Source organism: Xenopus tropicalis, chromosome 5 (genome assembly GCF_000004195.4).
Source record: "Xenopus tropicalis strain Nigerian chromosome 5, UCB_Xtro_10.0, whole genome shotgun sequence".
NCBI lineage: Eukaryota > Metazoa > Chordata > Amphibia > Anura > Pipidae > Xenopus > Xenopus tropicalis.
In genome coordinates, this window is record NC_030681.2 from 18,307,628 (window position 1) to 18,322,049 (window position 14,422).

The 14,422-nt window shown below is 43.9% G+C and overlaps 2 protein-coding genes across 4 annotated transcripts in view; one reads left to right on the forward strand and one right to left on the reverse strand.

The window, feature by feature from the left end:
• The window catches only part of thada (THADA, armadillo repeat containing), a 283,459-nt gene extending 281,597 nt beyond the window's left edge, over positions 1-1,862 (reverse strand). The window contains exon 1 of one of the 3 annotated variants that reach the window (XM_002932394.5): positions 1,545-1,862. The gene's annotated coding sequence lies outside the window, so the exon portion shown is untranslated. Of the gene's footprint in view, positions 1-1,540 lie in introns of all 3 variants that reach the window. The other 2 variants (XM_012963890.3, XM_031901873.1) reach the window with 2 other exon arrangements.
• Positions 1,863-12,760: 10,898 nt separating this feature from the next.
• The window catches only part of plekhh2 (pleckstrin homology, MyTH4 and FERM domain containing H2), a 92,481-nt gene continuing 90,819 nt past the window's right edge, over positions 12,761-14,422 (forward strand). Inside the window, exon 1 of the mRNA XM_002932393.5 lies at positions 12,761-13,017. The gene's annotated coding sequence lies outside the window, so the exon portion shown is untranslated. The remainder of the gene's footprint in view (positions 13,018-14,422) is intronic.

Genomic DNA, 14,422 nt, shown 5'->3' on the forward strand with positions numbered 1-14,422 from the left:
AGTCTTTTTATAGAACAACTTTCATCACCCACAAGCAGCTTAAAGCTGTCTACCTCTAAGCAGTACTGGTGCCCACAGTAACTTGAGTTTCCACCATGTAAGTATTTTACCAGCCTGGCCAGTAAAATTATGCTTGATACCAATGTTATTAAATAAGAAGAAAAGACAAATATAGGCCAGTATTTTATACAGGTATAGGACCCATTATCCAGAATGCTCAGGACCAAGAGTATTCTGGATAAGGGGTCTTTCCATAATTTGGATCTCCATACCTTAAGTCTATTAAAAAATCAATAAAACATTAATTAAACCCAATAGAATTGTTTTGCATCCAATAAGGATTATTTATATCTTAGTTGGGATCAAGTACAGGTACTGTTTTATTATTACAGATAAAAGGGAATCATTTAACCATTAAATATACCCAATAGGACTGTTCTGCCCCCAATAAGGGGGAATTATATCTTAGTTGGGATCAAGTACAGGTACTGTTTTATTATTACAGAGAAAAGGGAATCATTTAACCATTAAATAAACCCAATAGGGCTGTTCTGCCCCCAATAAGGGGTAATTATATCTTAGTTGGGATCAAGTACAGGTACTGTTTTATTATTACAGAGAAAAGGGAATCATTTAACCATTAAATAAACCCAATAGGGCTGTTCTGCCCCCAATAAGGGGTAATTATATCTTAGTTGGGATCAAGTACAGGTACTGTTTTATTATTACAGAGAAAAGGGAATCATTTAACCATGAAATAAACCCAATAGGGCTGTTCTGCCCCCAATAAGGGGTATTTATATCTTAGCTGGGATCAAGTACAAGGTCAAGTACAAGGTACTGTTTTATTTCTACAGAGAAAAAGGGAATCATTTTTTAAAAATTAGAATTATTTGCTTATAATGGAGTCTATGGGAGATGGCCTTTACATAATTCGGAGCTTTCTGGATAACAGGTTTCCTGATAAGGGATCCCATACCTGTACTACAAAAGCAACCACTGAGATCATTGCTTTCATTTTCCACCTTGTATGTGTAAAAGTTGATTGGTTGCTATGGGAAATGTGTACCCCCGCCCCAGGGGATATTTACTACCTAGGCTAGTAAACCAGCTCATTTCATCGTAAACTGCAATGGGGCAAGGATTAATGTAATGATGTACAAGTTCTATTAAGTGCTGTGGAACATGTCAGAACTATATAAAGAATAATATAATAAGTGAAAAATAATTGCAATAATGTATGTGCAGCAGGTTGGCTCACTGGTTGCAACTGTTGCACTTTCTCCCACTTTCTGGGTGGGTTTCCTCAGGCTGCACCAGGGTCAGCCTCACCATTAGCCAATGTGCCCGCCTGTATGCTGCCAGCTATAGTGTAACATCAGCCCTGCAGCTTGGACATTCCTGCTTTATCTAATTCAGTTTATAAACATGAATGTGCAAGCGTCTTCCGCCCAGCTCCCAACCTCAAGCTGGAAATGCTTGGAACTTAAATACAAGGAAGAGAGAGGAAAGGCATATAGAGCGTCCCCTTCCCAGTTACCTGCCTGGATCAGCAGCACCCAAACTCTCTCTTCCTCTCGCCGGGCTGCCGCGTAACCACGTGTAGGAAGTGAAGGGGCGCAATGCCGACTGCCAGCCAATCAGGAAGCAGAAGGGAGGTGTCTGCGCTCTAGCCCCGCCTCTCCCTGTCTGGTACCGGTCTGGAACGGATGGAGGTGGCTGAGGTGCTGATGTGTATATAGTGCCTGACGCTAACCCGACACGGCACACAGGCCCAGCAACCTCAACACCGCCATTCCGAGACCAGATTATTATATTTACATTTCTGTTTCGAACCGCTTTTTTTCGTCTTCTAGTCAGCCATTAAAGCCTTTAGCAGGTTAAAAGAGCATTGGGACCCTAGCAACCGGATCATTTAAATTCTAAACTGTGGTACTGCTAACCAGCATCCTAAACAATGACAAATGGAAATGGATGCTTAATTGTCCTCAGAAATACTCAGCATTCAGTGCTTCCCACAGCCCCAGTCCCTTCCCAGAGGCTATTATCCCCCCACTGCTACTATAGGCACCATCTCTCCCTACTATACCTGCTATCCCACAGCCCCAGTCCCTTCCCAGAGGCTATTATCCCCCCACTGCTACTATAGGCACCATCTCTCCCTACTATACCTGCTATCCCCCAGCCCCAGTCCCTTCCCAGAGGCTATTATCCCCCCCACTGCTACTATAGGCACCATCTCTCCCTACTATACCTGCTATCCCACAGCCCCAGTCCCTTCCCAGAGGCTATTATCCCACTGCTACTATAGGCACCATCTCTCCCTACTATACCTGCTATCCCACAGCCCCAGTCCCTTCCCAGAGGCTATTATCCCCCTACTGCTACTATAGGCACCATCTCTCCCTACTATACCTGCTATCCCACAGCCCCAGTCTCTTCCCAGAGGCTATTATCCCCCCACTGCTACTATAGGCACCATCTCTCCCTACTATACCTGCTATCCCACAGCCCCAGTCCCTTCCCAGAGGCTATTATCCCCCCACTGCTACTATAGGCACCATCTCTCCCTACTATACCTGCTATCCCACAGCCCCAGTCCCTTCCCAGAGGCTATTATCCCACTGCTACTATAGGCACCATCTCTCCCTACTATACCTGCTATCCCACAGCCCCAGTCCCTTCCCAGAGGCTATTATCCCCCCACTGCTACTATAGGCACCATCTCTCCCTACTATACCTGCTATCCCACAGCCCCAGTCCCTTCCCAGAGGCTATTATCCCCCCACTGCTACTATAGGCACCATCTCTCCCTACTATACCTGCTATCCCACAGCCCCAGTCCCTTCCCAGAGGCTATTATCCCCCCACTGCTACTAAAGGAACCATCTCTCCCTTACTATACCTGCTATCCCACAGCCCCAGTCCCTTCCCAGAGGCTATTATCCCCCCACTGCTACTATAGGCACCATCTCTCCCTACTATACCTGCTATCCCACAGCCCCAGTCTCTTCCCAGAGGCTATTATCCCCCCACTGCTACTATAGGCACCATCTCTCCCTACTATACCTGCTATCCCACAGCCCCAGTCCCTTCCCAGAGGCTATTATCCCGCCACTGCTACTATAGGCACCATCTCTCCCTACTATACCTGCTATCCCACAGCCCCAGTCCCTTCCCAGAGGCTATTATCCCACTGCTACTATAGTCACCATCTCTCCCTACTATACCTGCTATCCCACAGCCCCAGTCCCTTCCCAGAGGCTATTATCCCCCCACTGCTACTATAGGCACCATCTCTCCCTACTATACCTGCTATCCCACAGCCCCAGTCCCTTCCCAGAGGCTATTATCCCACTGCTACTATAGGCACCATCTCTCCCTACTATACATGCTATCCCACAGCCACAGTCCCTTCCCAGAGGCTATTATCCCCCCAATGCTACTATAGGCACCATCTCTCCCTACTATACCTGCTATCCCACAGCCCCAGTCCCTTCCCAGAGGCTATTATCCCCCCACTGCTACTATAGGCACCATCTCTCCCTACTATACCTGCTATCCCACAGCCCCAGTCCCTTCCCAGAGGCTATTATCCCCCCACTGCTACTATAGGCACCATCTCTCCCTACTATACCTGCTATCCCACAGCCCCAGTCCCTTCCCAGAGGCTATTATCCCCCCCACTGCTACTATAGGCACCATCTCTCCCTACTATACCTGCTATCCCACAGCCCCAGTCCCTTCCCAGAGGCTATTATCCCCCCACTATTACTATACGCACCATCTCTCCCTACTATACCTGCTATCCCACAGCCCCAGTCCCTTCCCAGAGGCTATTATCCCACTGCTACTATAGGCACCATCTCTCCCTACTATACCTGCTATCCCACAGCCCCAGTCCCTTCCCAGAGGCTATTATCCCACTGCTACTATAGGCACCATCTCTCCCTACTATACCTGCTATCCCACAGCCCCAGTCCCTTCCCAGAGGCTATTATCCCACTGCTACTATAGGCACCATCTCTCCCTACTATACCTGCTATCCCACAGCCACAGTCCCTTCCCAGAGGCTATTATCCCCCCACTGCTACTATAGGCACCATCTCTCCCTACTAAGAACTAATAAGAACTTTACCAACAATGGGATTCTCCATGTAGTTTTTAACTTTAAGAGCTTTACAACAAAAAATTGTTTCTTCTAGAATACAGTGCACAATGTTACAGTATATATTTATCTATTTTATTTGTCTTATTTGTCCTTACTGTTGTTCTCCAAGTTTGTACAATTTGTACTGAAAGAAATATGTAGCACCTAGTACACAAGAACACCAGTTATATAAAATTATAGATCAGTGTAGACACTTGAAACAAGAAAGGTAATGCAGTGAGTGAAATGCACCACTGGGTGGAGACAAAGTACAGAAAATATTTATTGTTAAAGTCACATTTTTTCAAGTTGTCTTCTTTGCTGTTTCACCTGTTACCTGTTTACAGAACATTAGTGCACCCCTGCTGTGTAAACCAGTTGCTAAGTGTGCTCTAATTGTATTTAATAAGCTGACTCCCCTCTGTCAGGTCTCAGCCTTCTATATTTTTCTATTTTATGCCAGCTTGTCCTTGCCCTTGTAACCCCCCTCTTCCCATGTGTTGCAACAAACTAAGGAGGTGGGTATAAATGTAGAATACACTGTTCTGCACTGTATAGTCCAGTGATCCCCAAACTTTTTACACTCAAAAGTGTTGGTGAGCCACAAAAGCATGAAAAAGTTCTTTGGGGGTGCTATTTGGTAGCCCCATGTGAAATGCTGGCCTCTAGGAGACTCTACTTGGAGTAAAACTGTGTCTCTGTCAAAGGGGATGGTGAGCAACATGTTGCCCCTAAGCCACTGGTTGGGGATCACTAGTATAGTACAACAAATGAAGCAATATATTAAGAATGATTGATTACAATACATATGTGGTCATTTGTATGTATGTATGTATGTATATCTTTATAAAGCACTACTTATGTACGCAGCACTGTACAGTAGAATACATTAATACAAACAGGGGTATTAAAATAGATAAATACAAAGTATAACAATAAATACAAATAAATAAAAGATACAATTGTAATACAATAAGAGTCAAAGACACAAGAGGATGGAGGTCCCTGCCCCGTAGAGCTTACAATCTATATGGGAGGGTAACTTACAGACACAAATAGGCAAATATACTGTAAGTGCTGTAGGTCACAGCGGGTGACATTACAATATAAGTGCTCATTTATTATTCTCTGGGGAGCAGGAGCGCTACTACTACGGTCACTCCTTTAAACGGAGACTGGGAAACAGCCAAACCACTTGCCTCTGCTCGCTCCTGTGTCTGCATTACCAGGCCTATTTGAAAACACAAGGCGTGGATATGGGCAAACACAAAAGTATGCATTTTTTCACCAGAAATCTGCCCTGCAAGTGTGCACACAGGCAGATGCAATGCTTATTATTGCAGCCAGAGCGAGCGTAGGTGAATGGTTTGCCTGTTTTCTGGCCTGCCTATACCTCCCAACTGTCCCGAATGTCGCGGAACAGTCCCTCTTTTAACCCACAGTCCCGGATTCTTACTGAAAAGTCCCCTCATTTCCCTTTGATCTCCTGCACTGAACGCTAAAGAAACTACAAACTTAATTAATAAAAGTAGGTTTTGGCAGAGAGCCCAGAAATCTTAACAAGCTACACCTGCACTCAGATACATTGTTTCTCACATTTAATTAAATAAGTGGGCTTTTGGCAGAGAGCCCAGAAAGTAAACAAGCAACACCTGCACTGAGATACAATTGTAAGTAATAAGCTAAACAGGTCTCTTGGGGGACTGAGACTTGCAGCTTAAAGGGCAATTTCAGCTTTTTTTAAGCAAAACCGTAATAACACATAAAACCCCAAAGACCCATAAGACTCCAAAACCCCCAGAAATGTGTTCAAACTATAAATAACCTGCCAAATGGGAGTGGCATTTAGGGGGGGGTGTGGTCGCAAAATGGGTGTGGTCACAAAAGTTATTTTTGTCCCTCTTTCCATTTTCCAATGTTGGTAGGTATATATAAAAAGTAGAGTTGGTACTTTTCTCCCCCCCAAAACTTACAGCCCAGCATTAAGGTAGTGTGGTAACATCACAGGGGGTGGGGAGTGGGCATGCCCAGGGTGGGGAATTTGCGCGTTGGGTCCATGGGTTTGTTCTGGTCTTGGAGAATAAGTTGGAGCATTTAAAGGAGAATGCAAGTCAAAATGTAAAAAGCATACTGCCCAATAGCCCTCCTATTGTTTAGTAAAAACCCCACACTTTTGGCTCACCTAATCACATATTTACTCAGTCACACTTACTGCACATTTTCTAGAACAGGCAGCCATCTCTAAAAAGGTATTCTCCCTTCCTTTCCCTCCTTGCTTCATACTGCACATGTGTTTCATTCCCTCCCCCCCTCCCCTCTGCCAGATCCGCTTCTGATTGGCTGGTGGGCATGTGTAGCTCAGAACAGGAGACAGGATCAAGTTACACACATGCTCAGAGAATAGGAAGGCTGCCGCTGGCACCTACAGGAAGGGGAGAGAGATTTCAGTGATGTCACTGTAGGCTTCACACTGCTGTAGGCAGCCAGCACCATATCTCCGAGGAGCAAGCAGGGATCTGGGAATTTAGATATGCAGTAAGTACTTAAAAAGAATGCCTTTAGACTTACTTTTAATTTATATTAACCTTTCATTGTCCTTTAAAAGTAAGTGCCAGAAGGAGGGTAATACTGGCTCTAGCAGGTGATGTACCAGCAAGGCCAGTGAAGTACTAGCGCAGTAGCTGGGCCCCCTTATGTAAGAGGATTTCACCAGGCCCAGCACAACTGTAGCCCCCTCCCCCCCCCCCCGATGGTGGCCCTAGCTTTAGGGACAGGACCCTGTTGTGGGCTGCACCTCCTGCCGCTCCCTAACTTGTGTTGGAACGACATGGGGGGTCGGGTAGTGGCCCGGAGGGGGGATGTCTATGTACTATCCCCACCTGCCTCTCACAAATACAATGCTGACTAACACAGTCATGGGAGAAGCAATAATAAAAAGGCAGAACACGGTAAGTGGTAAATGACCCCTATTGTATTTATTTATAGGGCTTATGTAGAATACCTTCCAGTTCTGATCAGTGAATGATTTGAGGTGTGTATGGAGTAAGGAGTAGGTGGAAGGAAGATTAGGATGGGCTGGAGAGAGAGGCACGGATGGAAAGAATGCCAGTGAGTAGGAGTAGTGGATGAGAGGAGGGAAATAATAGCATTCTGGCAGTACCGCTGGCACAGAGCTGGACTGATGATGGATAGAAGCAGAATGGCCAGGCCCAGGGCACAGTCAGGTATAAGAGCAAAGCAGTGAAGGCTGAATGTTTATGGGAAGGGGCAGCTGCTGATGGGGATGGACAGCTGAGGGTGGGACGATGTGTAAAGTCAGAAAATAAGGAGTCACAGCAGCCTTGAGGGATCCCAGATGGAGGGAGTTGTTCTGCCAATGAAGGAAACATGGAAGGTGTAACTTCTTTCTGTTTAGGGAGGGCTCAACCCTAGAAAAACATTGACTTTTGGAGAAACAGACTCCATCATAGCAGAATGGAACACTTTTATAACTCTTTTATAAGAATTATATGTGTCTAGTAGCAAGTGACAATGGATGATCCCAGGGATGCTGCCATTTTAAGTGCTAAAGCCCATGCCTCTGGCTCCTATGAAGTACTGAACTCACACACAAACCAAGGGCACGCATACATGCTAGGCTAGCCATCAGCCATCAGCATTTATGGACAGAGCTGTGTCTTTTACTCCCACACTACTTCCTGCTAGAACCTGCATCATTTCCTGTCAGCTGATCAGTGACTGACACAGGGAACATAAAATGGTGACTTTAGGTAAAAGCTGTAAGGCAGTATTTACTTTTGACTAAATAAGATTATTTAATAGATCAGTTATTAGGATATAAATGTTGAGTGTTGACATTGAGGGTGGGGTTGGTGACGTTAAGGGTGGGCCCTGTGATGTTGGGGAAGCGGATTTGATATCACAAGGTGCATGGTTCACTAATATTTGCCAGGATTTTTACATTTTGAAACCCGGGCAGGAGGTTTTGAACTGGACAGCCCCTTGGAAATCCACTGCCAGCAGCTAAAGCCAGACAAATGGGGGTGGTGATGACATCAAGGGCAGGCCCGGATTTGTGGAAAGGCCACAAAGGCCCGGGCCTAGGGCGGCACAAGTTTAGGGGCGGCACGCCCCGCCGCAACAGAATTTTTAAATTTGTCTCCCATACGGAGCAGTCGGGACCTCTCCCCACTGCTCCATATGGGAGTTTAAATGCGCGAATGCGCATGCGCATTGATCGCGCATGCGCACTCAGGGGGAGAGGGCGCCGCGCGATTGCGCATGCGCACTCGCGGGGGCAGGGGTGGCCTCGTGGCGCCGCCAAGTTAAATCCGGCCCTGATCAAGGGTTGGGCAGTTGACATTTGGGTGCAGGCCAGTGATGTTGTGGGTGGGGCTATGATGTCATATTCTGGGCAGACAGGAGGCTGAAAAGGCAAGTCCAACCGTCAGGCCAGAGGTTAGGGAAGGTGGCAGGTAGAAAGGCAAGTGCATAAATTAAACCAGAGGTTAAGGCAGGAGGCAGAAGTCAGGCTTGGGAAATGGGCAGTTGAACAGAAGGTCCACTTTGGATTGGCAGTGGAGCTCCTGGGGATGAAGATATAATTTAGCTGCATCTGAAGCATAGAAATTTGCCACTGGGATGGAAGTTGTCCTTTCAGTCTCCATGCATTCCTCTGCCCAAGCCATTACCTGGAACTGCAATACCAGACATCCACAAGATACAGGGGCAGATTATAGGGTTTAGTACATCTATGATTTATTTATTAATTTGAAAAATGTTTTCCACTTTGTTGCATCATCTCTTTTTTTACCAACAGGATTGAGGAGACCAGTTGCTGTAGTTCTGAGAGTGAAATGTTGCCCCATTCCTGCCTGATTAAGGATTTCAGCCACTCAGCAGTTCAGGTCTTCTTTGTCCTATTTTTCCTTGAAAAAAGCAAAGCCTTCCATAAAAAAAAGATGGCAGCACATGCTGTTCCAAAACATGTCATTCAGCATTAATGGTACAGGTATGGGATCCATTATCCGGAAACCCGTTATCCAGAAAGCCTGTCTCCCATAGACTCCATTTTAATCAAATAATTCAGATTTTTAAAACTGATTACCTTTTTCTCTGTAATAATAAAACACTACCTTGTATTTGATCCCAATTAAGATATAATTACCCCTTATTGGGGGCAGAACAATCCTATTGGGTTTATTTAATGGTTAAATGATTCCCTTTTCTCTGTAATAATAAAACAGTACCTGTACTTGATCCTAACTAAGATATAATTACCCCTTATTGGGGGCAGAACAGCCCTATTGGGTTTATTTCATGGTTAAATGATTCCCTTTTCTCTGTAATAATAAAACAGTACCTGTACTTGATCCCAACTAAGATATAATTACCCCTTATTGGGGGCAGAACAGCCCTATTGGGTTTATTTAATGGTTAAATGATTCCCTTTTCTCTGTAATAATAAAACAGTACCTGTACTTGATCCCAACTAAGATATAATTACCCATTATTGGGGGCGGAACAATCCTATTGGGTTTATTTAATGGTTAAATGATTCCCTTTTCTCTGTAATAATAAAACAGTACCTGTACTTGATCCCAACTAAGATATAATTACCCCTTATTGGGGGCAGAACAGCCCTATTGGGTTTATTTCATGGTTAAATGATTCCCTTTTCTCTGTAATAATAAAACAGTACCTGTACTTGATCCCAACTAAGATATAATTACCCCTTATTGGGGGCAGAACAGCCCTATTGGGTTTATTTCATGGTTAAATGATTCCCTTTTCTCTGTAATAATAAAACAGTACCTGTATTTGATCCCAACTAAGATATAATTAATCCTTATTGGATGCAAAACAATCCTATTGGGTTTAATTAATGTTTTATTGTTTTTTTAGTAGACTTAAGGCATGAAGATCCAATGGAAGACCGCTTATACGGAATACCCTTGGTCCCGAGCATTCTGGATAACGGGTCCTATACCTGTACTTTTCCCCATGCCAGGTTTCACTAATGCACCCCCATTCCTGGCTTTTGAACTATGAGCAATGAACAAGCCACATGGTCCTTCTCCTCTTTAGCCCAGAGGACACAGTGTCAGTGATTTCCAAAAATTTTCACATTTTGATTGGTCAGCCCCACGGACCGATTTCCACTTTGCCTCAGTCAATCTTAAAGAAGAAGGTGACATACTGGGGGGTGCCAAAATGTTAGGCACCCCCCAGTGATTGTAATCACTTACCTGATAACCTAGACCAGTGCTCCTGTTTGCAGAAAACTGCGTCCGGGGTACCTGCGAGTGAGCGATACTCTTCCTGCTTTTCAACACATGCACAATAAAGAAAAAAACTGAATTTTAACAAAAAGCCTGGGGTATCAGGTAAGTGATTACAATCATGCCTAACATTTGGCACCCCCCAGTGATTAAGACTTTCCTTCTCCTTTAAATGAGCTTGGGTCCAGAAGGTGGCAGGCAGTGGTTAAAGCAATACTGTCATGGGAAAACATGTTTTTTTTCAAAACCCATCAGTTAATAGAGCTTCTCCAGCAGAATCCTGCATTGTAATCTGTTTTTCAAAAGAGCTAACAGACTTTTTTATATTTCATTTTGAAATTTCACATGGGGCTAGCCATATTCTTCATTTCACAGGGTGCCACAGCCATGTGACCCGTGCTCTGATAAACTTCAGTCACACTTTACTGCTGCGCTGCAAGTTGGAGTGATATCCCCCCCCTCCCAGCAGCCGATCAGCAGAACAATGGGAAGGGAGCAAGATAGCAGCTCCCAGTAGGTATCAGAATAACACTCAATAGTAAGAAATCCAAGTCCGGCTTGGGACTCCTCCAGTTACATGGGAGTAGGAGAAACAATAGGTTAGCTGAAAGCAGTTCTAATGTGTAGCGCTGGCTCCTTCTGAAAGCTCAGACTCAGACACAATGCACTGAGATGGCGCCTACACACCAATATTACAGCTACAAATACATTTGTTGGTTCAAGAATAAAATTATAAATGGTAGAGTGAATTATTTGCTATGTAAACAGTGTAATTTAGAAATAAAAAGTATCCCATAAAAATCATGACAGTATCCCTGAGCCTATGCAATAATATCCACTACAGAATCAGATTTGTTTTTAATATAGTCCTGTCTGAGGGCCCAAAGACAACACTACCACCAAATATTGTCTTTTGGACTTGTTCCTTGTGTAGATATTTCTCCAGATTCACACAATTCACTGAATTATGTTATACAGGTATGGGATCATCCTATCCCTTATCCGGAAACCCGTTATCCAGGAAGCTCCGAAGTACGGAAAGGCCATCTCCCATAGACTCCATTATAAGCAAATAATTCAAATTTTAAGAATTATTTCCTTTTTCTCTGTAATAATAAAACAGTACCTGTACTTGATCCCAACTAAGATATAATTACCCCTTATTGGGGGCAGAACAGCCCTATTGGGTTTATTTAATGGTTAAATGATTCCCTTTTCTCTATAATAATAAAACAGTACCTGTACTTGATCCCAACTAAGATATAATTACCCCTTATTGGGGGCAGAACAGCCCTATTGGGTTTATTTAATGGTTAAATGATTCCCCTTTCTCTATAATAATAAAACAGTACCTGTACTTGATCCCAACTAAGATATAATTACCCCTTATTGGGGCAGAACAGCCCTATTGGGTTTATTTAATGGTTAAATGATTGCCTTTTCTCTGTAATAATAAAACAGTACCTGTACTTGATCCCAACTAAGATATAATTACCCCTTATTGGGGGCAGAACAGCCCTATTGGGTTTATTTAATGGTTAAATGATTCCCTTTTCTCTGTAATAATAAAACAGTACCTGTACTTGATCCCAACTAAGATATAATTAATCCATACTGGAGGCAAAACAATCCTATTGGGTTTATTCAATATTTAAATGTTTTTTAATAGACGTAAGTTATGGAGATACAAATTACGGAAAGATCCCTTTTTCGGAAAACCCCAGGTCCTCAGCATTCTGGATAACAGGTCCCATACCTGTATAAAGAAATAGCCAATTTCTTTTCTACTGAGAAACATTATTTTTTATTAGTTGAAATAATTGCTACTAGTGCAGAGTTTTAGAGTGTGGTACCCCTCCCCATCTTTACTTCTAAGAGACCCATCCTCTTTGGGATCCCCTCTTTTTAGCATTACACAACAGATTTAAGTTGAAATACATTCACAAATAACTTTGAATGCAAACTGGAAAATGGCTTAGAATTATACTTCCTTTCACTCTGAAGAAGAAAACCGTTTTTGGGTGGAGATCCCCTTTAGGCGTCCCCGGCGATTAGCGACCCCTGCATCAGGTTTTCCAGCGACTCACCATGCTCACCACTAGATGGCCCCCTCTGCAAAACCTTTCTGAGAATTTTTTTTTAGGACAAATCTAAGACACTTTCTCTCCTTTCAGCAGGAAAGTTAAACTTTTATTTGCAGTAACAAGTAAAATATTTAGAGGAGGAAAAACAACACACGGTGGTTTCCAAGGGAAAAAAGGAGGTCGTACGTGCTGAAAAGAAAGGCTTTGGGATAGTCTGGGATGCTGAGATTCCAGTCTGATAAAGCTGAAATAGTGCTGACCTCCCCCAGCAAGTCCCACTCACTCTCTCCCCCCCTACTCAGTGTGTCAGGGGCTGGGCTTTCCCTTCCATGTGAATCACTGGGCTTCTTCTATCCCCTGCTCATTCTGTACATGCTTTGCTCTGGGCACTTCTCTTCATGGTTTGGCTGCAAACTGACAGCAAAAGAGGCAGGGGGACCCCTGGGAAACTCCACCAAGATCCTACAGTATAAGCAGCTGATCCCCTGGCCAAGCTTAACAGGTAAGTCCTTGTCTGCCCAGGCTGCCACCCTCCCATTGGCACAGAGGGGGAATCAGAAGAAGGGAGAAGGCTAGAAAGGACTTAGTATAAGTATGTTTTTTTGCACCTTAATATCCATTTAAATTCCGAGCCATTAAACTGTTACAATTGCCAGACTGCAGGCAACTTATGTATGTATGTATATCTTTATTTATACTTATGTACGCAGCGCTGTACAGTAGAATACATTAATACAAACAGGGGGTTATTAAGATAATAATAGATAAATACAAAGTATAACAGTAAATACAAATAAATACAAGATACAGTTGCAACAAGTTAAGAGTCAAAGAAACAAGAGGATAAAGGTCCCTGCCCTGTAGAGCTTACATCTTATGCCTCTGGCAAATGTATTTAATTCCTGGCATCCCCTGCAAGACTTCTGGGAGTAAGTATCCATCCCTAGGGCAGATGCTGATAGTTGTAGTTCAGTGAAAGCTAAAGAGGAGTAGGTTGGAGATGTTTAAGCCATACGTTTATAGCACAGGTTAACATAAGCAAACACTGGAAAGAAGGAGGCACTGTCTGGTAAAGAAGGGGTTAAGGAATTCAAGGTGACACCTACTATTAGTGATTCATGGTGGGTAGCGATAGGCATCCCCCTCTGTGCCCACTCTACCTGGCGCCAGATTGGTGAAATCTACATAGAATAATATACTATTGTCTGTGTGTATAGGAACACTCTCTCTAGGGGTAGTAAGAGGTGGGATTTACTTAAACCTGGCACTTATAATTCCTGCATTGTAAAAAAAAAAAAAAATGAGTGCACGTGGACGTCCAAGACCATGTTTACTAAGTGCTGCTATTGCTGAATCCACAGGGACTCGTGGCTAGCCGCTGGCATGAATGTGTCATTCTAAAGGAAAGCCCAAAAAATGCAAGTGCTGAATAATATGTTTATTGAACGTCTTGTTAGTTCAGCGCTGCAGTTCTCTTTGTGCAAACACTGCGGAGCCTTTACAGCCAGTGGCATCTGGGAAAGGGCACGCATCCTACGCTGGGTAAAAAGCTGCTATTGGGCCAGAAAGGCTGGCACTTTCAGTGTGTCTGGGAACCGGTGACCGGCCAGTCTGTTGTTTCATGTCATTTATAAAGACAGAACATTTGTTCTTTGCTTATTCATAAAGGTAACTGCTCTGTACCATGATTATAGGGTGGGGGATAATAGGTACAAGGTGGCAGTGGCAAGGCAAGGTGGCAGCAGTTGTGTTGGGGTGAGGGAATGGTAATTGTACCTACAGCGGCTTAAATAGATGTTACTGGGCCCCACAGCAAATTCAAATGCTTATTAACTAGGAAATTACTGGCCCCCCCTGCAATTGCAGGGTCTGCTTCCTCTGTAGTTACACCCCTGTGTACCTTAATA